The sequence below is a fragment of the Mustela nigripes genome, chromosome 3, assembly GCF_022355385.1.
Source record: "Mustela nigripes isolate SB6536 chromosome 3, MUSNIG.SB6536, whole genome shotgun sequence".
NCBI classification, from domain to species: domain Eukaryota; kingdom Metazoa; phylum Chordata; class Mammalia; order Carnivora; family Mustelidae; genus Mustela; species Mustela nigripes.
In genome coordinates, this window is record NC_081559.1 from 87,908,544 (window position 1) to 87,934,931 (window position 26,388).

The 26,388-nt window shown below is 33.7% G+C and overlaps 1 protein-coding gene and 1 pseudogene across 1 annotated transcript in view; one reads left to right on the forward strand and one right to left on the reverse strand.

Annotated features, from left to right (window-relative positions):
* LRP1B (LDL receptor related protein 1B) overlaps positions 1–26,388 on the forward strand; it is a 2,002,169-nt gene that overhangs the window by 269,212 nt on the left and 1,706,569 nt on the right. The gene's annotated exons all lie outside the window — the stretch shown is intronic.
* Positions 24,115–24,183, reverse strand: LOC132014669 (U4 spliceosomal RNA; annotated as a pseudogene).

A 26,388-nucleotide genomic window follows, 5' to 3' on the forward strand; every position in this document is an offset into this window, starting at 1 on the left:
AATGAATTCTATGTAAGCACCAAACTATAGAATGTTCTCAAAGAAAAGTCACATCTAAAGTTAGAGATAAATGATGACTTCTAGTTAGTTTGCCAGGCTAAGAGGATGGAGATGCCTAGAGACAGATGGGTGGGAATGGAGGACTGGCAAGGGTAATGTGCCAGTAGAGGCAGCTTGTGTAAATATCAGTAGGAAGGAGAAATAATGCCATCCTCACATGACAGAGAAATGGCATATCCTGTCTTATTTGGTGATGGAGCTGTGCCACTAACTAAAGACCGCATGTTGGGTTAATGAGGTAAAACAAAGTTTGCTACAGAAATGACCAGATTTCTGACTACAAGGCCAATTTTGGGAGTTCCGTTTTACGTTTCTTTATTTTTTCAGGGATTAATACAGTGTTTTGCTTTCATGTTTTATGATTTACAGATTGTTTATCCTTTAATTATTAGACTAGAATATTTTAAATTTTTAATATTTGAATATTTTAAATTTCCTTATAGCACAATGACAAATAGTTAATGTTCATGGGAATAATAATGATTATGTAAAGTCTGATAGTCACTGAGCTAAATCCTGGAAATAGATAATAGACATGATCTACACTCTTCACTAACATGTAACCTGTACAATATAAAGGGATCTAACTAGCCCTATTCTTTACTACTCACAATCAATTCCAGACATATCATTGTAGGTATACAATGTAGAGGAGCTACGTAGAGGAGCTATATTCTTGTTCTAACTTGTTCTAACTCCAGAGTCTCGTGTTTACGTCTTCAAAACTTTGCCATTCTCTTATGACTGTTCTGTAGAAAAATACATAAAGTCTGAAGGAGAAACATAAGGAACTGGCAAGTAGTTTGAGTGATGACATTCATTGACATAATTACAGAATTGCATTTTAAAAATAGCATTCTTAATACTACATTATCTTCTTTGATATTTCTGGGAATAATAGTTATTTTGCCTGAGGTAAGTCTTATTATTGGTTTATCCCTCTCTTTCTCTGTCATGCTACAGGTTTTCTTCACATATTTGGTAATCCTTGCTTCTACATTATTACAAATAGAGGAACACAAATCGCATGGGGGTTGTAATGCTTATGAGCACAGTGTATAGATTGAAAAGCTTTGACAGGAAATTGAGCGTTGTGCAATAGTCTGGAAAGATTGTATTGACAGAGGCTCTATTCTGGGGTACCCAAACTCACTGGTTTCCCTACTTCTTTCCAGATTATGTAATTATTAAAATTTTAAAAAATTTTTTCAAGTTAAATGTGTTCCTTTTTTTCTTTCTTTCTTTTTTATTTTCCTGAAGAAAATATCTCTAGCTGCCTGGCAGTAAACAGCTTTGCTTATATTCAACAGACACAAGTAGAATTGGGGATGAAATACCCAATCTTTAAAGCATTACTTTGTTTTCTGCTTCATTTTTCAATCTTGTCCTCTGTCCTACTTTGTGCTTTCTAATCCAAGATTCCTTTCATTGTTTTGTTTTAGCAAACACCCTCTGTTCTGGTCCCTCCACATAGACTTTAGTCTTAACTCTCCACATTGCTTCCTCTCTCAATATTCTTCAGTCTCCTTTCTGTCTTCCAGTATTTTGTGAAATTTTGTCTGCTGATAGTTTTTCACCTGCCTTGCTCCTTTGTATAAGTTTTTGCACCTCCTGGATTCTCATTTAAAGATCATATCATCTCGGAAGCAGAGCCATGGAAAGTGGATTTAGCCCTGGTAAAATATGTGATTCAGTCTGCCCCAGAAAGGTAGATAGACAAAAAATTACTGCATCATCTTTGAGCTGATATCCTGCTTAATTGGGCCCCAGGTTTCTTCCAGAGTGCAAGGCCTCAGTATTTTCTCCCAATTTATGCCTGCCTCTTTAGCTTTTGCTCAGGGATGAAGTAGGAGATTGGTTCCTCAGATTGCCATATTGAATCAGAAGCTGGTATAGAGTTTGGAAGGATTATACAGAGGAATGCACTGTGTACAATTTTGAAATGACAGTATTATTCTTTTTTTTAATTTATTTTTTATTTATTTTCAGCATAACAGTTCTTTTTCAAATTAATGTAAACCATCGTCTTCTTCTGAGGAAGCTCTGTACCTGTGGACTTGAGGAGAGTAAATCAGATGAAAATTTTGACCAGTTATTAGGCAGACTCCATATAATTTCTAGGTGAATTCTCTCCACCCCCAGTGGAAGTAGGACATTGTAAGTTTAAAAAAAATCACTCATTTCAGAATAAATTAAATTTCCAATTCATGATACTGCCAAAATCTTTAAAATCCAATAATACAGACGTAGGAGAGTGATAAGACGAAACATGTCTTCAGTTTTTAACAGGTATTTTGCTGGAGTTTCTTACTGTGGCTGAAAATCAAATGTAAATCCTTTCATAGTTTTCTGTTTGTTCATTTTGAGAAGATAATGTTCACATAAAAAAATAAAAAATTGTACTCTTGGTAGTTTCAACCAATTCCCAAATATAACAATTGTGAATCTGGCTTTGTGGTAATAGGTGATGATTGATATACTTGGACAAGAATCTTTAGTGAAATCATTTAACTATGGGGAAAGCTACAACTTAACTTTTCTTTGTGGAAGAGCATCTCATTTAGAACTCCAGATAGACTGCACAAATGTGACTATATGTTCTAGTCCTAAACAGAATTCTCTCGTTTTTTTTTTTTTTTTTTTTTTTAAGATTTTACTTACTCATTTGACAGACAGAGATCACAAGTAGGCAGAGGGGCAGGCAGAGAGAGAGAGGGGAAGCAGACTCCCTGCTGAGCAGAGAGCCCGATGTGGGGCTCAATCCCAGGACCCTGGGATCATGACCTGATCTGAAGGCAGAGGCTTTAACCCAATAAGCTACCCAGGTGCCCCCAGAATTCTCTTTTAACCAGTTTCCATATGCATGCATCCTTGGCACCAGAAAGACCCATTTTTGAAAATAGCAAATTTAATAATATCCTGAGTGTAGTAAAGGATAGAGAAAATAGAATATCCCTGGCAAAGCCCTGAGACATAGGAGTGGCACCTGCTAAGAAAAGAGAGTTATACAGATTATGGCATCCTCAAATATGAACAACTTTTCCTTTTCATCCAAAACAGAAGTACAGTTTTACCCAGACAAGAGCCTATGCTTTCCCCTGTCACATGCAATAAGTAATAGTGATTCAGCAATATCAACAAACTTCTGCAAGATAAAAGGGTATAGGTTATGAATATTGGTATTAATAAACTGAATAATTTAAAGCTGAAGGCAGAATGTATGGAAAGTGATGAAAGCAAAAGCACGACATACATAGAAATTAGATAGCAGTTGGGGCAGGGGGCACCTGGGTGGTTCAGTCACTTAAGTCTTGGACACTTGATTTCACCTTGGGGGGTCACAAGATTGAGCCCGACACAGGGCTCTGTGATCAGAGCAGAGTCTGGTGAGAACTCTTTCTGAGGGCGCCTGGCCAGCTCAGTCAGTTTAGTGTCTGGCTCCTGATTTCAGCTCAGGTTGTGATCACAGTGGATTAGCCCTGTCTTGGGCTCCCAGCTTGAGGGGGATCTACTTGAGATTCTTTCCCTCTCCCCGTCCCTCTATCCTTTCCTCCCCTTGTCCTTCTCTTGCTCTCTCTCTCAAATAAATAAATATTTAATAAAAGAATTTAGAAGGAAAATCCCACGAGAGTATGCATTTTTAGCTATGGTTATTAAATAAAGAAATTGTAATGATAATCTGACTTACTTTATTTGACTTTTTAAAAAGATTATTAATTTACTATTTATAATGTATTAAAATATATATATTTATATATTAGGATTACATATTTATATTTTATTAAAAGATTATTAGTTTGAGAGAGAGAGAGAGAGAACAAGTAAGGGCAGAAGAAGGAGAAACAGGCTCTCTGCTCAGCAGTCTCAGGACTCCATCCCCAAACCCTGGGATCATGACCAGAGCCAAAGGCAGTTGCTTAACTGACTGAGCCACCAGGATACCCCTAATTTGGCTTATTTTAAAAGTTATTCTTTCACTGGTCAGATACATATGTGTATTAGGTATATTGGAAGTTACTGGTTCTGGGCTTGAATTCCAAGGACAGCATATTTGAATAGCAGGAGATTTTTTATTATAAAGTAGTGTTACACTAATGCACTCAGCTTACAAAGTGCATGGAATGAGGCCTTATTAGATGTAAGTTATTTATGAAGATGAAAAGTCTAAGAAAAGCACTGTTACCTATTGCACATGATTAGAAGACACTGATTCCCTTTAGTCAGGTCAAAAGCAATTTAACTCATCCATTTGCAGTGAAGGATCTTGGGAAATCCTGTCATGAGTATAATTCTTAAAATATGGAAACTTATTTTATATGCCATTAATGTGTTTAATTATTTGCTTTTTTTGGAGAAAATATAAGGTAGATACCCTTTCCAAGGTGAAAAATACTAATAATATTTTTAATAAAGATAGAGCCCACCTAATCATTAGTCATGACAATAGAAACGTTTACACAATATCTTGTGATTAGGCAATTGTGATTACCAGCTATATACATATCTCAGTGACCTTCTAAATATATGGCTTTATGTCCCTAAATAAATTCTTCAGAGGGTTCGTAGAAATTTTCTTCATATTTTTAATTGGGACAAAGGCCCCAAACTATTTATCTTCTTCTGTTATATATATATATATATATATATATATATATATATATATATATATAAAATATTTATGTTGTATGTTATATATATAATTATATATATAATATATGTTATATATATATATTATATGTTATATTAACTTATTCTTTATTCCTTGATTTTCAGAAATATAGTGCTGGTGACAAGAACCCATTAACCTAGATCACATATATTCGCCAATAGTGATTTCTTGGAATAGGTACTCTTCTTTATAGACACCATAGAACATATGGTTGTATCCCTACTTTGTTTTGCCATAAGCTTTCAGTTCTTACCTTAATTTATTTATTTTTTTAAAAGATTTTATTTATTTATTTGAAAGAGAGAAATCACAAGTAGATGGAGAGGCAGGCAGAGAGAGAAAGAGAGGGAAGCAGGCTCCCTGCCGAGCAGAGAGCCCGATGCGGGACTCGATCCCAGGAGCCTGAGATCATGACCTGAGCCGAAGGTAGCGGCTTAACCCACTGAGCCACCCAGGCGCCTAGTTCTTACCTTAATTTAGACTTACCTTTAAATTAGACTAAATTCTTTCATCTGGACAAATAAAAAAAATAGAAAAGATAGAGATAATTTTCTCCTGTCCCTAGGTCTTCTAATTCAATCTCAAATGAAAAGTAACCCACTGTGTCTATGTCCTCAACTGGCCATATATCTGCCACTTGGCTCTAGTGATACTTGATGATCCACACTACAGAGTTCACGTATAGATACTGTTCATCATTCCTTGGTAGTAGCTGTTTTATCAAAATTGAAACACCCAAATCCTAACACTTCTCTCTCATCTGCTCCATTCATAGTGTTTTCTCTGAAAGAAGCTACTATCAGTAGCTTATAGAGTGAGAGCAAGGAACTTACATTATTTCTTCTGTCTTTATATTCTCTATATCAAGTATATACTCCTTTCCCTATTTAAAACACTCTTAGTTTCAGCTCACACTCTGTTAGTCATGCTCTAATGCCAATAGCAATTCCAACATTGGTAGCCCATCTCCGGTAAGAGAATGAGCCTGTCATTCTTTATGATTCTGTACTGTAATTTTCTGTTATCTCTTGACTATTCATACTGTATAAGAAATTCCACTAATAAAAAAATGAACCAGGATGCTACTATTGTCAATTTAAAAGCAATATTCTGATATACTTCATAAAATTATATTTCATAAGCACATAACAATTTGAATATTTAATATGAATCTTTAATATCAATTCATAAGCATATAACAATTTGAATATTTAATATGAAATCTTCATATTAACCTGAGATGATAATGAGTTACCTGCTGCTGCATAACACATTGACCTTGTAAAACTTATCAAATGCTTTCTCTGAGCCAATCAATCAATCCAGGTTCATTTTCAAGTAATTTTTTTTTTCTGATGAATCAGTTTTCAACTGATTTCCTATTCACCAAGCCGGTGTGAGCTTACTTTATCTTGTAAATTAAAATACTTTATTGAGCATGGAACTGGGAGTGGACTTAGGGTCAATAATCTCCACAGAGTCAAAGAAATTTGGGGAAAATTATCCATATTCCACCTTTTCCCATTCATAGTACCTTCAAGTTATCACATCCCAAACAAATATTAAATATACTTAGACATTATCAGCTGCTGCCATGTCACCATGCGTTGGTTTAAACAATTAGTCTGATAACAAGTCTATAAAGTACAGGGGAATTCTGTCTTCTAAAATAATGGACAGCAAGTAGGTAAGAAAGGATAAAAGGAAAGGAAAAACAATTTGGGAAGAAAACAGTATCACTGAAGCAAATATTTTTTTTGGGATATGATATTTATTTATTTGACAGACAGAGATCACAAGCAGGCAGAGAGGCAGGCAGAGAGAGGAGAAAGAGGTTCCCTGCTGAGCAGAGAGCCCGATTAGGACTCGATCCCAGGACCCTGGGATCATGACCTGAGCCAAAGGTAGAGGCTTTAACCCACTGAGCCACCCAGGCACCTGAGATTTTTAATGTTTCTTAATTCTAGTTCTCTTGTCATGAAATATAATTACTTTGCCCCTCGACCATATTAATTGGACATCTTTTAAGAAGTAATGATCAGATAGGACTCTTATTCCAAATGCTAAATGTAAACAACTAAACCCTAAAATTTGAAAGTGAAATGCAATTTGGTTGTTGATTACAAGTGGTCAGTTTTCTTCCTGTTACATGTGCATATAGACAAGGTAAATTTCAACTTAAGTTTAGTAAAAAAAATACTTTTTTTATTGGTGCTGATATTTTGTTAGTTTTCTTTTTCATCAATTCTGAGTAACTATGAGCCTAGAGAATTTTGGTATTAGAATAATACAATTCAATAAAATCCATCATCATCATTTTTAATATTCAGCCTCTTCTTAGAGTCACTCAAGTATATTCTCTGGTGGGAAAAATTAGTATTTCCTTTGAAAAAGCTTGAAATAATTTTGAATTACTATTTAATGAGTTTTTTTTTTTAGCTCTACCAAACTAGTGAAATTACATCTCTACTCTAAATCCTTTCTCTCCCCACCTAATTAAAATATATCAAGAAGACTATTTCAACACGTCGTTTAGCTCCTTTTTTAGTGCTGTTATATATGCAAAGAGCAATTGAGCAAATAATTGCATGCCATTGACCTATAAATATGTCTTTCTGAAAATCATATGAAAAATAGTTCTCCTTGTTTGCCTGTTCACTTTGAGACTGGGTAGGGTGGTCACTTACCACTTAATGGAACTGTTAAACTTTACAAATATCATTGATTATTTATTTGTTATTTTAAACATTTATTATTTTTTAATTTTAATTCTAGTATAGTTAACATACAGTGCTATATTAGTGTCCAGTGTACAGTCAGTGAGTCAACATTCTAGACATCATTACTCAGTGCTCATCATGATAAATGTACTCTCAATCCTCTTCACCTATTTCACCCAGATCCTCCATGCACCTCCCCTACGATATACTTTATTTTAATAAAGTAACCTCAATTAAAATGTTATTTTTTTCAACAAGAACATTTTTTACTTGAAGCATACTTCCGATAGAGGGTTCTAAAAGATGTGTATAAAACATACCATCCAAGAAAAATAGAATGTACCTTTTCTTCAAGTACAGATAGAAGGATCCCCTGGTTAAATCATATGAAAGGAGACATAGCAAATATTACAAATATAAAAGAATAAAATCATACCAAGTATATTTTCCAATCACAGTGGTACAAAATAGTAGTGGCACGAAGTTGGAAAATCTACAATGCAAATATGAAATATTTAATATGTAAATATTGATCAACACACTATTGCACAAGCAATTAGCTAAATAATTGGCATTTAAATAAATGGCAAATCAAGATATGTTTCAAATCAAAGGAAAAAGAAAACATAATATTTCAAAAGCTATGGGATGCAGTAAAAGTAGGTGTTAGAATAAAATTTATGCTATAAATATTTGTATCAGGAGAAGAAAGTTCAAATAAACAGCTTAGCGCTATACCACAAGGAACTAGAAAAAGAAGAAACTTAGCTGAAATTTAGTCAAGGAAGAAATTAAAAAAAAGAAAATCAGAAATAAATAAGATAGAGGCCAGAATAAACTATCACATAACATTGGAAGTAATGATCAGTTTTTCAAAAAAAAAAAAAAAAAAAGAACAAAATTAGCAATACTTAAACTACATTGATTAAGAAAAAAGAGAGAGAGAAGACTCAATAACCAAAATGAGAAATGGGAAAAAAACAAAACAATACAACAGATAACCACAGAAATACACAGTGTGATAACAGATTATTATAAATAATTATATATTAGCAAATAGATAACTTAGGGGGAAAAAAACCACATAATTCCTAAAAACCTTATAAGTTACCATGATTGAATCATTAATCTTGAATTCAAGAAATAAGAAATCTTAGAATAATAACAAGAATGAAAGTTACATTAGGAATAAAAAATCTCCCTGCCAGAAAAACTGTATCTGCACCAAAGCTTGTACCCATGCCCCCACTGGGGATAGAGGGTGACAGCAGAATGCATCACTGGATAAAAGTGAGAGAGGTGGGACGCCTGGGTGGCTCAGTGGGTTAAGCCTCTGCCTTCAGCTCAGGTCATGATCTCAGGGTCCTGGTATCTATCAAGCCCCGCATGGGGCTCTCTGCTCAGCAGGGAGTCTGCTTCCCCGTCTCTCTCTGCCTGCCTCTCTGCCTACTTGTGATCTCTCTCTCTGTGTCTGTCAAATAAATAAATAAAATATTAAAAAAAAAAAAAAAGTGAGAGGGGAACTCCATGTGGTCCAGGATGCCAGAGGAATAGAGAACAGGCACCCAGTAGGAGGTATTATCACACATGTGATCGGAAATACTTAACTTACTGAGTTAATTGATTGAGCCATCCAGGCACCCCTGGATTATTTATTTTTTGGGTGTTGAGCTTTATAAATTCTTTATGTATTTTGGATACTCACCCTTTATGTCATATGTCATTTGCAAATATCTTTTTTTTAAAGATTTTATTTATTTATTTGACAGAGAGAGATCACAAGTAGGCAGACAGACAGGCAGAGAGAGAGGGAAGCAGGCTCCCTGCTGAGCAGAGATCCTGGTGTGGGAGTCAATCCCAGGACTCTGGAATCATGACCTGAGCCGAAGGCAGAGGCTTAACCCACTGAGCCACCCAGGCGCCTCATTCCTTGTGCTTTCATTAATACCTTTACTTTTATACCATCAAAGAGGATACTTACTCTCTTTCCAAAGCCATAATTAATTTCTCTGCTTTGTTTTTGTATTGACATCCATTAAATATCTGTATCTTATTTTATAGACGAACGTGTTGCCAATTTAAACCTTAACACCATGCTGAGATTTTTTTTCTCTCCATATTCATTGTCATAACCACCATATCCTTCAAAGAAACAGTCCAGTGTGGGAATTTAATTTCTTTGTGTTTTTAAAGTTTTAGATGTGGGGCGTCTTGGTGAATCAGTGGATTAAGTGTCTGACTCTTGATTTCAACTCCGGTTAATATCTCCATGTGGAGAGATAGAGCCCTGTGTGTGGCTCAGTGCTAGGCATAGAGCCTCCCGGGCATGCCCCTCCTACCATACTCTCTTAAAAAAAAAAGTGTTAGTTGCTCAAAAATTTTATTTTGTTTCGGTTTGTTCAGTCTGCCATCTTAAATCAAAACGAGAACAAGTTATCTTCATAATTTTTGTCTTGTAGTTCATAGTATGGATGCACCATGATATAATCACCTTAAATGTATACTTTTATGATGAATTGGTGATCAAGATTATCTATAGAAGAAATCCTTAGAGCTTTTACTGTTGTAATACTCTGTGCACATTTAATTTATTTATGGATTTGCCAAATTTTTAGCCAAAAATGCCATAACAATTTATGCTTCAATCAGCAGTATATGAAAATAATTATTTCTTCAAGGCCTCACCAATATTAAAACCCAATAAACTTTTTAATTTTTCTATTTTGGATAGGCTCTCCCCTAATTAAAACAATAACAACACAACAACAACAACAAAAACACCACACTTTTTTAATTCTAATTATTCTGCTTTTTAGTAGGATAGATGGTGTTTTCATACTATCATTAATCTTTTGTTATTTACACATTTCTTTGTTTGCAACATAACCATATTATATAAATATATAGTTTTTATTCACTTGCTATTTCACTACATTTCACAGCTTTAAACTTTCATACATTATGGGGTACATTTTCTTTGCATAAGGCTGTTGAGGCACTGATGACACAAAAATTATTGAGACAGAATTTGAGGTGAGAATCCAGAGTTCAGAACATGGAGACTTTCTTCAGTGCACCAAAAGTGAGGTGGAGAATACGGACAAGTTTGCAGCTTTAATAGTTGGGATTTGAGGGAATTTTTAGTCTGATTCTGTCTTTTCAATGAAACATAAAGTGGAGTTATCAACTAGAGGAGGAGAAATTATAGGATATTTAAGGAAATAGAAGAAGCTAATAAATGTAGTTTTTAAAAAAGATATATGTCTATACATGTCTGTCTATCTATCTATCTATCTATACATGTCTATCTATCCATCTACCTACCTATATCTATCAAGAGAGATGTCACACAGACATATGTAAAATGTGTGTAATAGTGAGAACGTCTGGGTGGCTCAGTTGGTTGAGTGTTTGACTCTTGGTTACAGCTTATGATCTCATGGGTCCTGCGATAGAGACCAGGATCTGACTCTGTGCTCAGTGGGGAGTCTGCTTACATGTTCTCTCCCTCTGCCTGTCTCCTGCTCTCACTCATGCTCTCTCTGTCTCTAAAATCAATCAATCAATCTTTTTTTTTTTAAGTGGTACTGTAGGAATTAGAAAGCAGAGTGAGGCAAAAATAGACTAAGACCACCTAGATTTGAATTCTTAATATAATAGCCATTATTCATATATTGTATTTATGATAAAGAAAAAGATATAAAACTTAATAGTCTTTTTTTAAAATTTTGTTTTAAGTCAGTTTGAGCTATGTTATAGTTCTAGAGTTATCAGATAAGGTTTTATATTTATAAAATAAATTTTAAAAATAATAATTTTATTTTATTGCTTATTTTATCTCTGCAATCATAATTATGAAACAGTTGGTCTATTAACAAGGACAATTGACAAAGTAGGGTTTTTTTCTTGTAATTGTTTAACCCGGGTTTCTCTCATTTTCTCTCTCTTTTTCCAATTTTGGAAAACTATTGAAAAGAAAACTAAATTACTATATGCAGTGCTCACATCCTTATTGTGTATAGGGATGAAAACCAGTACTCATTCTAAATGAGTTTTTCTTCTCAAATATTGATAACATCTATTCAAACTTTCTGTGTTGAAGATCTTGGGTAGAAGAATAAAAATTACTTAAATTTTACATGTTTTATGTGGAGTTTTCAAGAAATATATCCCTTTTTATTTGAAGTTGTAAAAAAACTGATTTTGTTTAAAAGTCTACCTTAGGACATAGAAGTTAGTTATTTATACATATAAATGTTCATATATCAGAATCATATCTCTGTTATGGGCTAAAATAAAAAACAATCAACATTTAATGATATTTTTTGGTAAAATATGATGTCTGGGTCCTTACAAAGTAATGATGTTTCTTGGTAAAAATAAATATTCCTAAATTTATACATATAAATAAATATAATCCTTTGATTTATTATAATAATATTGAAACACATGAATATATTTTTAGCAATCTCATTTTATAATTTACTCCTGAAATAATCCAGAAATAAAAAATTATCTTAGTTACAAGCATGGTATAAATACTCCCCTTACCAAAAATAAGGTTTTCAAAAAGGCCTGGCAGTGATGATAGTAAACTTAGAGGCTGTTTTGTTTTGTTTTGTTTTTCATATACTTTAGGACACATTAATATTATTAGTGTAGAGAAGAGTGGAGGAAGGGAATGATAGCTCTCCTTCTGTGCCGTAAACCTTAAAGAATAGTTCTAAAAAGATTTTAAGAGAATAATATACACATGTTTAAATGCAGTTTGATTTCCCAATACTTAAAATTAGAACTTATTATTCTAATACTCTAATTAGAACTTATTATTCTATTTTTATTTAAGCCATTCATTTATGATTTACTACTTTACTGTTTTCATGAACTGCTATGACTTTTTTAAAAAAGAATTTATTTAATCTTAATATGTAGCTTTATCAAAACCTCATACAGAGAATATTTCTTTCTTTTGAAATATGTTAAACAGGTAAAGCCCTTTGTTATTTCCCTCCTTCTTCCTGTGTTTTTTCTATTCTTTTTTTTTTATCTGTGTATCTATCTGTCTATATCTATCATCTATCTATCTACCTAATTTAGGGTGGTTCTGTTAAAAGTTACTCCTATTTACTTTTTCTTTCTTTATAAATTTCATCAATTGCTGTAAGGCTTCTTTGCTAATACCTTAGGATCTGCTCACTGTTTGAGAGAAGAGCCCTTTACAGTTATGTTTACCCAGAAATAGCCTGTTGTTTGAACTCCTTTATATCTCGGCTCTCTGGTGTCTTCTTAACCCACACAACGGCTGTGGTGAGGAGTCTGGCTGGTAGCCATATTGTGCTCTATAACTCTCGGGTAGAGGAACGTTCTAAAGAGTGTGTGAGGAAAATAAAGAAAAAAAAAAGAAAAAAAAAACTCACTGATTTTTTTAAGAAGCAAATGTGTAAATATTTTGAGGAGGACAATTTTATTTTATTTTATTTTATTTTATTTTATTTTATTTTAGTCTTCAGTGTTCCAAAATTGAGTTGTTTGCTAGAGAATTTATTTTTAAGAATGCAAACATTTGAAGGAATGAATGTCAAAACAGTTTTGACATATGCCAAGGAGTATGGGACACTTCTTTTTTCTTAGTTAAAAATATGTCTAAAGAAATTCCATTATAAGTGCAGGTATATGACTCTAGTTTAAAAAATAAAATGTATCCATTTTAGAGGTAACTGGTTAACTGCATTTTTGTATTTCTGTTGCCTTAACCTGCACCTTTTATAGAGAATTCCAAGTGCATTTTTCACTGGAAACACTAGATTGCCCCAGAAATCAGAAAAAAGTTTCCCATTCAACACCCATCCCCTCTACCCTGCTGAACACCTAATGTATCAGTCTGAATATCATTAACTGCTATAAAAAACATAACCCTCAATTTCAGGGGATTTATAATTAAAAGTTTGTGACAATAAAATGTGGATATTCTTGGCCAGTTGATCTGTATCTTCTACATAAAGATTCAGGGACCCTATATACACTTCCATTCTGAGAGTTTTGACTCTCTTGGGTCTATCAAAGCTTCTTGTATTTAGTCCAAATAACAGTAGAAAAGGCATGTTACCTTTTTAATTAATTTGAACTACAATTCACTTCCACACATATCCCATTGCAAAAACTGGTCAATGGCCCTACTTAGATGCAGTTATGATTCAGAAATAAAATCCCTTTCCTGGACTGTGGCTTTTCAGAGCACTTCCACCCAATGGCTGGGAACAGGAACAGTGGAAAGTTAATTATCTTTGCTATCCCAGAACAAAAGCATATACACTTTATCTATTTATCATCAAAGTTTGGGGATTTCTTCATAGTTGGAAAAAATAGTGTTTCACTTTCTACGACATATTAAAGAAAGCTTCATATTAATTTTTGTTTGCTTTGATTATATGGTAGATAGCAAGCTTTAAGTCATAGTGTAAAGTTTTAATAGTGCAACTTTGAATTATCCTAAAAACTTTTAAATTTAAGTCTTCATTAAAAGATGAAAATGCTTCTTGCCTATTTATTCTTATTTTAGTTTACAATTACATAACTCGTAAAAGAGAACAGTTCTACTTTTTATTAGAATGCAAGGTTGTTTCAGCTTGATCCAATACTAGTATCTGTGGTAGAACTGGAATTTGATAAATTATGATCAGCTGTAACTGAAATTTGAAGTCATGTTTTGTGACACAGACATTTGTAACTTGGAGGATACTCCTCACAGCTACTAATTACTCTCCCATAATAACAAATGTGTGTAAAGCAAAAGTAAAAAATATAAACAATCTTATTTTTTAATTTATCATATTATTTTAATACTCAGCATGCTCTAATTAAATCATAGTGCCAACTACTATGAATTAAAAAAAAAAAGGAATAGTAATACTCCAGGTTACAATGACTAGAAATTAATGGAGTGCCTAGAAATAATTGAAAGAACACCAACTCCTATGAAGTGAATGTTTGGGAAGGTAGAGAATAACTACATAATTTGTTATGTATTCTTTTTGTAATAGAAAGAAGAATAAATTTTTGTTTAGGACACTTCATGTATCTCCTACTTAATAAATATTTTCTTTTATTTGATTAGTAGCACTTTGAGTTCATTCTTTTTCCAGTCTTAGACTAATTAACTGTTCTCATTTACTGTCTTGTTCTAATATTACTGTTACACTAAGGCAAGGCAAATATATATATATATATATATATATATATATATATATATTTATACATATGTGTGTGTGTGTGTGTGTGTGTGTGTGTGTGTAGAGAGAGAGAGAGAATTTTTAGTGCCTGTTTGGTGCCAAGGCAAAAAAAAAATGTAAATAACTAATTTTTAATGTCAAGGAAATAATATGGATATTTGGAAATAATATAAAATAAAGGCAGATATTTCTATTTAGAGTCCAACATTCCTAACTATGTCAGAGTTTAAAGAATTGGGGATTTCAGGAAATTATCATATTAGATTCTCTAAAAATAAGATATTCCTGGTTGGTAAAATAGAAAGCTTAATGGTTTTATATTAGTCACATGTCCTTCCAAAGAAGTTAAATAAATGTATACTTTATAATTTTCATGAAAAAGTAAGCAGCCTGGGTATCTATAAAGACTCAAATATAGACCACCTTTGTTAACATATTCTCTCCATATTAATGAGTAATTGTTTTTCATTCTCTGAGGGGAAATAACTAAAGGATATAATTTAATCATAATTTTATCAAATTGAGTAATTTTAAAAGTATTATTTATTGATGTAGCAAATGTGTTGCTTAAGACCTTAGAGAGGTAAAAATGAACTATTGGGACTTCAAGATCAAAAGCTTTTGCACAGCAAAGGAAACAGTTAACAAAACCAAAAGACAACTGACAGGATGGGAGAAGATATTTGTAAATGACATATCAGATAAATGGCTAGTATCCAAAATCTATAAAGAGCTTAGTAAACTCGACACCCAAAATACAAATAATCCAATCAAGAAATGGGCAGAGGACATGAACAGATATTTCTGCAAAGAAATATGGCCAACAGACACATGAAAAGGTGCTCCATATCACTCGGCATCAGGGAAATACAAATCAAAACCACAATGAGATACCACCTCACACCAGTAAGAATGGCTAAATTAACAAGTCAGGAAATGACAGATGCTGGTAAGGATGTGAGAAAGGGGAACCCTCCTACACTGTTGGTGGGAATGCAGGCTGGTGCAGCCATTCTGGAAAACAGCATGGAGGTTCCTCAAAAAGTTGATAATAGAGCTACCCTGTTTATATTGGCCCAGCAATCACACTACTGGGTATTTCTCCTAAAGATACAAATGTAGTGATCTGAAGGGGCACATGGACCCAAATATTTATAGCAGCAATGTCCAAAATAGCCAAACTATGGAAAGAAACTAGATGTCTGTCAACAGACGAATGGATAAAGAAGATGTGGTATATATATATATATATATACAATGGAATACTATACAGCCATCAAAAGAAATGAAATCTTGCCATTTGTGATGATGTGGATGGAATTAGAGGGTATTATGCTTAGCGAAATAAGTCAATCAGAGAAAAACAACTATCATATGATCTCCCTGATATGAGGAAGTAAAGGGGGCTTGGGGGGTAGGAGAATAAATGAAACAAGATGGGATTGGGAGGCAGACAAACCATAAGTGACTCTTAATCTCACAAAACAAACTTTTTGAGGGTTGCTTGGCGGGGGTGGGGGGGAGAGGGGGGTGGGATTATGGACATTGGGGAGGGTATATGCTATGATGAGTGCTGTGAAGTGTGTAAACCTGGCGATTCACAGACCTGTACACCTGGGGCTAATAATACATTATATGTTTATAAAAAAATAAAAATTATTTAAGAAAAAAAGACCTTAGAGGGGTCCTTCCCGTCCCTAACTTTTAGAGATACTAGAGATGTATATCATATAGGGTAAATTCATAATAATAGAAAACAAATATGAACATCAATTTAATGCATATTCCCAAGTAAAAATTTCACAATAAGAATAGAAAATTTTCTGGGTTTATATGTTAGCACTGACAGCAAGTCTGCATGTGATATGGAAGATAATTTTGCCAAAAATATATAACAAATATTAAGATTTGAAGGTTTCTCTATTGTGTGTAACAGTGATCTTTAGCAGAAGCAGCACTTTACCTCGACCTTCTTAGGGTCTCCAACTAGAGTCTGAGAATTAAATTAAATTGACATAAAACAGATCAACAGGAAAATAGCATACAGACTTATTTAATATAAATTTTATATGACATAAATGCTCAAATAAGAAAATGACTACCAAAATGCTTTTACACCTAGGTTGAAAAAAATAATGGCAGTTGTGGAAAAGTAAGTAAAATATGTAAGACTAAAGGAAAATAATAATTAATTTAACTGGCTCTATTTGGGTAGAATTATTTTGGTCTGGACTCTGTCTGTGATGATAAGAATGTTTCCTCCTTTCTGGTATAGGAAGGGCATCTTTCACATAGGAGTTTCATATTCTGCTTTTAGGAAAAAACAGGTCAGAATGCCTTTCTTGCACCTGTTATTCAACCTTTATGCAGAGTGGCGTATTTTAGAGTGGCATATTCTTCAGATGGTATTTTTCATACTTTAGAAATTTAAATTTGCAATAACATCATCTTTACTAGGATGTCAATATGCGATATTATTATTATAATCATCTATGCAGGAGTTTATGTAAGTTTTGCCTTTTTTTAAACATTTTAAATTTGCCTGTTTTTTAAACATTTTTTAAAGATTTTATTTATTTATTTGACAGACAGAGATCACAAGTAGGCAGAGAGGCAGGCAGAGAGAGGAGGAAGCAGGCTCCCTGCTGAGCAGAAAGCTCGATGCAGGGCTGGATCCCAGGACCCCGAGATTATGACCCGAGCTGAAGGCAGAGGCTTTAACCCACTGAGCCACCCAGGCGCCCCTCATTTGCCTTTAAAAGAAAAAATATACCAGCAAGTTCAAAAGTTATTAGTGTCTTTATGTTAAATGTCAAATAATGTGTTGAAAATGAGGCTCCTCAATGTCAGGTAAAAGTGTCTTTCTAATCTCATAGGAAATTATCAATAGGAATTAAAGATTACATTTTATTTTCTTATTTATTTTTTAAGTTAGACTTTGTTTATTGCTATGGTTTATTGTTATCACATCAGGACTATGAATTGCGTTTCTTTCTTTTTTTTTTTTAAGATTTTATTTATTTATTTGCCAGAGAGAGAGAGAAAGAGAGAGACAAAGAGAGCACAAGCAGGGAGAGAGGGAGAGGGAGAGGCAGTCTCCCCTGCTGAGAAGGTGCCCCATGTGGGACTCAATCCCAGGACTCTGAGATCATGACCTGAGCGGAAGACAGACGCTTACCTGATTGAGCCACTCAGGCATCCCTGAATCATAGTTTTTATCATTTAAAGTTATAGAACATTTCTAAAATACTTTTGGTTTTGTTTTCTTTTTATTTTTAAAGAAAATTTGCTAAAATGATTGGATTAGTAATTCTTAACAGATTTTTTTCAAAATCAATATTGATGGATTTTTCTTGGGGGGACAGAGGAGGGATTGGTTTTATAAAGTAAGTTCCTTTTTTTTTTAAATTTTTGGCAAACAGTAGCTAATATCATAGTAATATTTGAATAGAGCTAATGAAATGTAAGTTTAAAGTTGTCACGGAGTCCTATTTGTTTTGCCCTTTGATCAAACTTCAAAAGAAAGATTTTTTTTTTTTGAAACACTAATCAGAATCATCTTTTTCATGAATGATAGTGGCTTATCAATTTGTAATGTATAAGGAAAAAAATGATCAATGTAAAGTAAAAATTTAAGGTTATTTTAAATACTGTAAAACTCATGATATATCCATGTATTTATTCTACAATGAATATGTGCTAACCGGTAAGTCAATTAAAATTAGAATTGAGATTCAGAGATTGGATAAACAGATGTTTTGGATTTACATGGTTAAACTATGAAAAGAAGATGTTAGTTGCTAGTTCATTTTTTTTTTAACCATATTGAATTTTAAAAACAGTCTTCAATTTGAAGATGTGTTTTATATATTCCTTTTGTTCTCATCTTTTAAATCTGCAGAAAAATTAAAACAATAGTACCAATGAATACCAAAAACCTTTATCTGCATTCACCAGTTCTCATCAGCCACATTTGTTTTTTTTTTTTTTTTCATTTTCCTCTGTATTACCTTAAAAATAAAATGGAAGTTGCATATTCTGGAACTCCCTCTGTAAACATTTTCTAAAAACTAAGACATTCTTCTATATAATACCACTGCCATACCCAAGAAATTCAACATTGATAAAGTAATCTTATCTAATAAATACTCCATATTTAAATGTCTCTGATTTCCTAGTTGTCCTTGAGTTTTTTGTAGCTTTTGTTCTAAGATCCGATCAAGGATCACAAAGTTGCACTTAGTTGTTATATTTTTTAAATCTAGAACAACAAACCCAAGCCTACTTTTTCTTTTCTTTCATGACATTGACAAATTTTTTTATAGATTTTATTTATTTTTTTGAGAGAGAGAGTGAGAGAGAGCGTGAGAGGGAAGAGTCAGAGAGTAAAACAGACGTCCCGCTGAGCAGGGAGCCTGATGGGACTCAGTGCTAGGACTTCAGGATCATGACCTGAGCTAAGGTCACTCACTCTACCAATTGAACCATCCAGGTGCCCTCTTTCATGACATTTAAAATTTTTAAATGTCTAGGCCAGACGTCTTATATAATGCCCCCAAATCTGGATTCTTCTGATTGAGTCATCATACTTAGATAGTGGTCTAACATTTTTGGAAAGAATGCTATATACATGATATTGCATAGCATCATGAAACATATTATTTATAACTCTGGATTTGATGCTTTCACTTTCTTTCCATTATAAGGTTGCCACTTTTCCTTTGAGATAATTAAGTGATATGCAGGCTAACACTTTGAAACCGGGTGCATAACCTGTTCTCCATTAGCATTTGAGCCAATGATTTTAGATTCATTGATGATCATTGTTCAAATAGATGATTATTTTGATGGTTACAGTATGCTCGTTTTCTCATTCTATCATCCTTTTTACAACTATTTGCTTGCATAATTATGTAAATAATAAGTTTTCCTCCCATCTGCACTTTTTAGTGTCTCTAGGGACTTAGAGATTTTAAAAAAATATATAATGTCTTATATTTTTTTGTCAGTTCATCCAAAATGTAAATTGTGATATGTACTGATAATAAAATACTATACAACAATCAGAATAAATAATCTCTAATACACAATAATATGGGTTAATCTCACAAAAATAAGTCTGACACAAAAGAGTATATTCTATACGATTCTGTAAGTTACAAAACAGACAAAAAATATGCATGCTGTTACAAGTCAGGAGTGGTGACTTTTGAGGATGTATGAATGTGGCTTCTAATGTTTTAATAATGTTCTATTTCTTGATTTGTGTCTGGTTAAAAGAGTGTGTTCTCACAATGAAAATTCACCAAATAATACTGTTATTTTAAAGTTGGTATTTTTCTGTTTGTGTGTCATACATCAACATAAATTTAGAAAAAACTTGATCCAAATTTGCTCAAATGGGCAAAGCTAGCTCCTTTGTTTTTCTGACACGTTCCCACTACTCATTAAGAAGTTCTTTGATTTTCTGGCCCTAGAATATATTCCATTTTCAGTTTGTACTTGTACTCCCCAGACTTGAAATCATTATTTCTCAAAAGAGACTCGAGTCCTTTTGGAAGCCAAGAACTGGGTACTAAGTATGTTAATTGCTAGTGGAGTAGCATTACTAACACACACACACACACACACACACACACACACACACATACATGCACACCATGTTCGTGAGATTTTTTTCCCTTAATTATGAGGTCATACTCATACCTCCAATTCAGATTCTTCTCCAGGGTTTTTGTCAACTTTCCTCTGATTTGTACTTGCCTTTCCCACAGTGATAACTCTGATTTCGAAGAATATTAATGTTTTCTTGTGAAGACTTTCCTATAATACATACACAATAATTCTAGAATTATTCTTCCTATACAACTACCAAAAACAAGCCTGCAAAGAAAAATTCAAAGTTCAAAGCAATAATCAGTGATGTCATGCCAATTTGCCTTTTTCTCTCTCTTTGTTGTTATTTTAGTTGAAATGTTTCTATTTTGTCAGGTCATGTAATAATTATATATTATTCTTTCACCTTTATAATATATAAAGAATTATATATTATTCTTTCATTTTAATATATATTTATATGATAAATATATATTATTCTTTCACTGTTTCTCACAAACAGTGAGAATGTATTGTGCTAACTTCAGATTTTGATCATAAATCTGAAATTAGCATAATACATTCTCACTGTTTGCCCTTTGCTAGGTTCTTCCCAATTGTCTTTGGAATATACAAAATAAGTTTTCTAGTAGATTCCTCAGAAAGCACTTGACTCCAGCATTCCCTGAATTCTTGAACATTTAAACATGTTTTTGGGTAGTTCCTGAAACTTGAAGGAAACATTGGCTGGATAATAGGACCTTGAGGTGTTCTTTCTTTAAGTTTTCAAAAATGTGTTAATCTAGTGTTGTCTTACCTTGTATGTTGCTATAGAGAAATAATGCGTCATGACTTTCATCTCTTTATAAATGTCTTGCTTGTTTTACTGAATAGCCCCAGATTTTTTTTCTGTATTTTTATAATCTGATTCTATTAGAATATGTCTTAGAGTTAAACTTTCTGGATCAATTTTTCAAGTAATATTTAGGATACTTAAAATGTTAAACTAAAGCTTTTTGTATTTTCAGAAGAAACATTTTTAGATTATTATGACTTTAAATATTAGTTCTCTGTTTTTTATTTTTTTTCTTCAAGGAAACCTATTATACATATATTGACTCATTTAGATCTTTTGTATCTATCATTCTCTCTCTAATCACTCTCAGCTGTTACTACGTGTTCTTTATTATAGTTTAGTCAAATAATACCTTTTGGGAACCTTGGACTCAGTCTTCATTTCTGAGTTATTTTTTTCAGTGTCTTACTTAAATTCAGTCAACTCATACAATGACTTCCTTTTTTTTTTTTTTTTTTTTCCTTTTAAGAGAAAGAGGGAGAAAGAATGCAAACAGGGATGGAGGGGAGGTCAGAAGGTGAAAGAGAATCTTAAGCAGGCTCCATTACACAGGGCTTGATCTCAGACCCTGAGATGATGTGAGATGAAATCAAGAGTTGCAGGCTCAACAGACTGAGCCACCCAGGCGACTTCCTTTTTAAAATCCAGTTTAGTTCTGATATTTTGGATTTCAGATTCAAGATAATATACATACATACATATGTGAATATTTATTCTTTCTTTTCCAGATGTTCAGGGAAACTTTATTTCTCAAGTTACCTCTCTTTCTCGTAGGAGGGATGTTTACAAGATTGACAGTCCCAGATCACCTCTTGCCCTGTGTCTTTTAAAGCCCAGCCTTTCTGTTCCAGAGTTAACTAATGTCATCCATCAACTCTCTGACTTGGTCTGATGGATTCTGAGAATCTCTCTTTGTCAGAATGAGTCTGTATTCCAACCATTAGGTTTGTTTCCCTCTCTTTTTTCTCCTCATAATCTGTTTTAGTTTATATTTGAGCTGACTGTTCTTGTTAGGGTATTTTCCCTCTGTTTGAACATCATTTGAAGTGTTTGGTATTTTTAATCTCCCTCTTATATGGAACTATAGGTGAAGGGTGGTTTTGTTTTCTTTTCTGATGTATATAACTTTTGGAGTAAAAGTGGAGATCTATTGAGATCTACACGGCCTCTGTTATTTTATTTTATTTTATTATTTTTTTAACACTTTTTAAAATTAAAAGCATAGATTCATCTATTTCAAGTTATGATGTTTTTGTTTGCAAGCTATGTTGCATTATGTATAGTCTTGCCTGATTTAACATTCAAGGATCACGTACTAAGAACATATTATATGCCAAACACATGGATTGTTTCACTTAACTGGAATCTTTAAAGATTTTTCATGGATATAATTCTTTAGCTTAGAACCAAGGCTTAAAGATATTATTCTCATTTTTTGGTAGACCATTTGTATATTAATAAAGTGCTTTTAAATAGTTTCATTCATTCCCATGATAACTGCTACTAGAAAATAGTCTTTACCTATTTGATTTAAGGGAAAAAAAAAAAAGCAGCTGAATAATGTTTACTTAGTAAATGAAAACACATAAAAAATTGGATTCAAAAGTAACCCCAATTGTAAACTGAGCAAGTGTAGAAACATGGAAAAAGGAAAAAGTTCAGAGAAAATATAATTTAAGGCTCTAGATGCCAAACATTCTTTACCTTAATAAGGGTGGCCAACACATGGGGCAGCGGTAAACTGTGCAAAATTCTAATTGAGTGTTCAGTAAACCTCAGAGGACATTAGTACAGGGAAGGCCACAGGTCACACTGGTTGAAAGTAGAAGGACTTGGTTGATGGGTTTTAAATTGTTAAAGGAATAAAACTGACTAGAAATATTTTATTCAAGTTTTAAAATCCAGAATGATCAGTGTTTATGTATTAGTTAATGAAGGATGGGTTTGCCTACTATGAATGATGAGTTTTGTGAGAATGTTAGAAAATAAGGCTCTAAAGGTGGGATTAGTATACTGACAACCCAAATTTGAGAATACATTAGGTGAAAATGAGCTAAAATTAATATGATTAAAAATAGAAAATATTTGGTTCTTAATCTGAAGAATGCTATGATGAAAGCAGTTCATTAAGAAATGAAAACATATATATATATATATATTTTTTAAGATTTTATTTATTTATTTAAGAGAGACAGAGAGAGAGAGAGAGACAGAGGGAGGAGCAGAGGGAGAGGGACAATCAGACTCTTGTGGAGCCCAGCACAGGTCTCGATCCCATGGCCCTGAGATCACAACCTGAGCTTAAACAACCAGAATTGGTTGTTTAACCAAATGAGCCACCCAGGCACCTGAGGCCTTTTATATCAGCCACTCATTAATATGCTTTCCACTGTGAAATCTGACATGAAAGTTTTTCAGAAGAGGTACGTGCCCCCTTCTTCCCCCAAGAAAAGTTTGGGTTTGAACTTATTCCTGTGCAGGGACAGCAACTTGGGAGAAGTTTTCTTTTCTTGAGAGAAAATGTCAGTGTAAGTTACTAAGAGTGACACCTCTATTTTACATTTATATATATAACTGTAAGTTGATTTATACTTTAAAAAGAGAGCAAAGGCACTGCTCCCCTATTGCCTTCAGGTGTGGATATCTTTCATAAATATATATTTATGTTTGTTTGCATCTAAAATACTCACAAACATTGGTCCCTCTTTCCAAGTAATAATTCCTGCTAACCCTATTCCAGTGAATTTATTGGCACCCACCGCAGTGTGGATTGCTGTTATGGAGGATAGCGGCAATGGTGAGTTTCCAGGATTGAGAGTGGCAGCTGGAAGTTAATGCATTTATTTGGATGGGTCATCAGGCTAGAGAAATGGCATTATTAGCTGAGAGGAAGAATGAAAATACAAGACATTTGGAAAGAAAACCTGATAAAATTAAGCAAGATGGCTATGAGCAAGGGGGGACAATAAGGAAAGCTGTATTCTGAACTTTAATTAGCAATAATCGCGCCTCGGATAAACCTCATTGGCTACGATACTGCCACTGCGCAAAGCTGTATTCTGAACTTTAAATCTTGAAACTCTGCAATCTGAAGAACTTAAAAGAGTATGATTACACATTTGTTTATGTCTTCTTTATTCAACAACTGTTACCGACTGTCTAATGTAGAGTAGTAACTGTTCAAAACACAAGAATTTGATGATTAACAAAGCAGAAAAAATCCATGGTCTTATTTAAACACTTACAGTTGTTATTAAGTAATTTCTACAGTTATAGTTAGTAAAAGAAAAAATGATATTATGCTAAACTCTTGTTCATCTCTTTGATTAAAATGCATCTAAATGAAAAGAGGAACTTTTTGTGTATGATAAAACTTTATATAACTAATATACTTTGGTTGAGAATTGATAAATTTATCTAATACCAGTTTTGTGCCTGAAATTCTGCCTGATGCGTCATACATACACATTATCTCATTTAGTCATTATAACATCGTTGTAATGTTTGAATTATTTCAACCTCTCAAGGTAATGAAAAATGAGCCTTAGAATAATGAGTAGCTTGCTGAAGCCACATACCATATGTCACCTAGGTAGCTTTCCTTATTTGGTTATATGCATTTGAAAATCTTTAAAAAACTGTTAGTCTGGTTTTCTTTTCAGTAAATAATACAATTATGGGTAATATAAAAGGTATATACCTTTTCTTTTCTTTTTTTTTTTAATTTTTTAAAGTAAGCTCTATAGCTAACATAGGCCTTGAACTCATGACCCCAAGATCAAGAATCACATGCTCTACTGACTGAGCTAACCAGGCATCCCTGAAATATATTTGTTCTTTGAAATTTGAGAATACATTAGAATCCTTATTCTGAACTTAAATATTATATATAACAATGGATAAAAACAGTATAGAACTGCACTGTCAAATGTGGTAGCGACTGGCTACATGTGGTTATTGAAACTTAAAACAGTTAAAATTGGGGCACCTGGGGCTCAGTGGGTTAAGCCTCTGCCTTCAGCTTAGGTCATGATCTCAGGGTCCTGGAATCGAGCCCTACATCAGGCTCTCTGCTGGGCAGGGAGCTTTTTTCCCCCCGCTCTCTCTCTGCCTGCCTCTGCCCACTTGTGATTTCTATCTATCAAATACACAAATAAAATCTTAAAAAATAATAAAACAGTTAAAATTAAAAATTCAGATAGCAGGAACAAAGTGGCAGAATAGGAGCTCCTGACTTTTCCTCCAACCATGGACACACCAAATATATGGATTCACATGCATCAATTTCCTCTAAGAAAAATCCAGAAAGTAGTTGAGTGATTCCTACACAGTAAGTTACTGAGAATACTCACATAGAAATGGGTAGAAAAGGTGGAAGTAAACTTGAACCACAAATGCCACCTTTCAGCATAGTACCTTATAATTGGGTGGGAACCCCAAATTTCCAGTTTCTCCCTGGGGAGTGAATAGCTTGGACCACATTCCTATCACCTGAACTGTTATGGCTTGTACTGAGTGACTGGCTCCTTAATTAGCTAGCTTAGAGAGTCATTAGAGATCAGCATTCATGAGTCCCCCAGACCCCATAATTAAACAAAGAGTTTTTTAAGAGGTACATGAGCACCTTCCAGGAGTATCCTCCTTACCCCTTAGGGTTGGCACAAAGGGAGCAGGGAAATGAAACCTCACGGCTTCTAGTTTCCCCCTGGAAGGAATTTGATGGCCTATTTTCTCAGGTGGTGCCTTGGGATTAGGCTTTTGATCAACCTGCGTGTGGGAGTTGGAGACTGAAGAGGCTTATGGACACGTCCCTGGTTTTCTCTCTATAGCTTGCTCCAATATTGAAATCAAATCTCTAGCTTCTCTCTGGAACAAGCTTGTCCACATATCTAGCACCTCTATTTTATTGCTGCCACCTGAGGGATGGGTTCAGCCTCAAAATTTATTAGTCTAGCAGAACAACATTAAACAATATCAGGTTTTTAAATGGGCATATGAGCACTTTCCATGGCTATCCCACTAATCTCAGCAAAAAAATGAAGGCTTCGGGTTTCTTCCTGCAGGGCTTGACTGCATACTGCTTCCAAAGGGAGAGGCTTCTTTTTAATCTTCCAGGAACCTAAATGAGCATGTGGGAAGTTCTGTACCTTCTCCCTCTAGCTTTCCCCAGGAATAAAGCAAGCCCCCAACTTCTTCCTGTAAGGACTTTGTTCATACATCTAGTGCCCAAGCTTCTATGGCTGCCACTGGATGGATTGG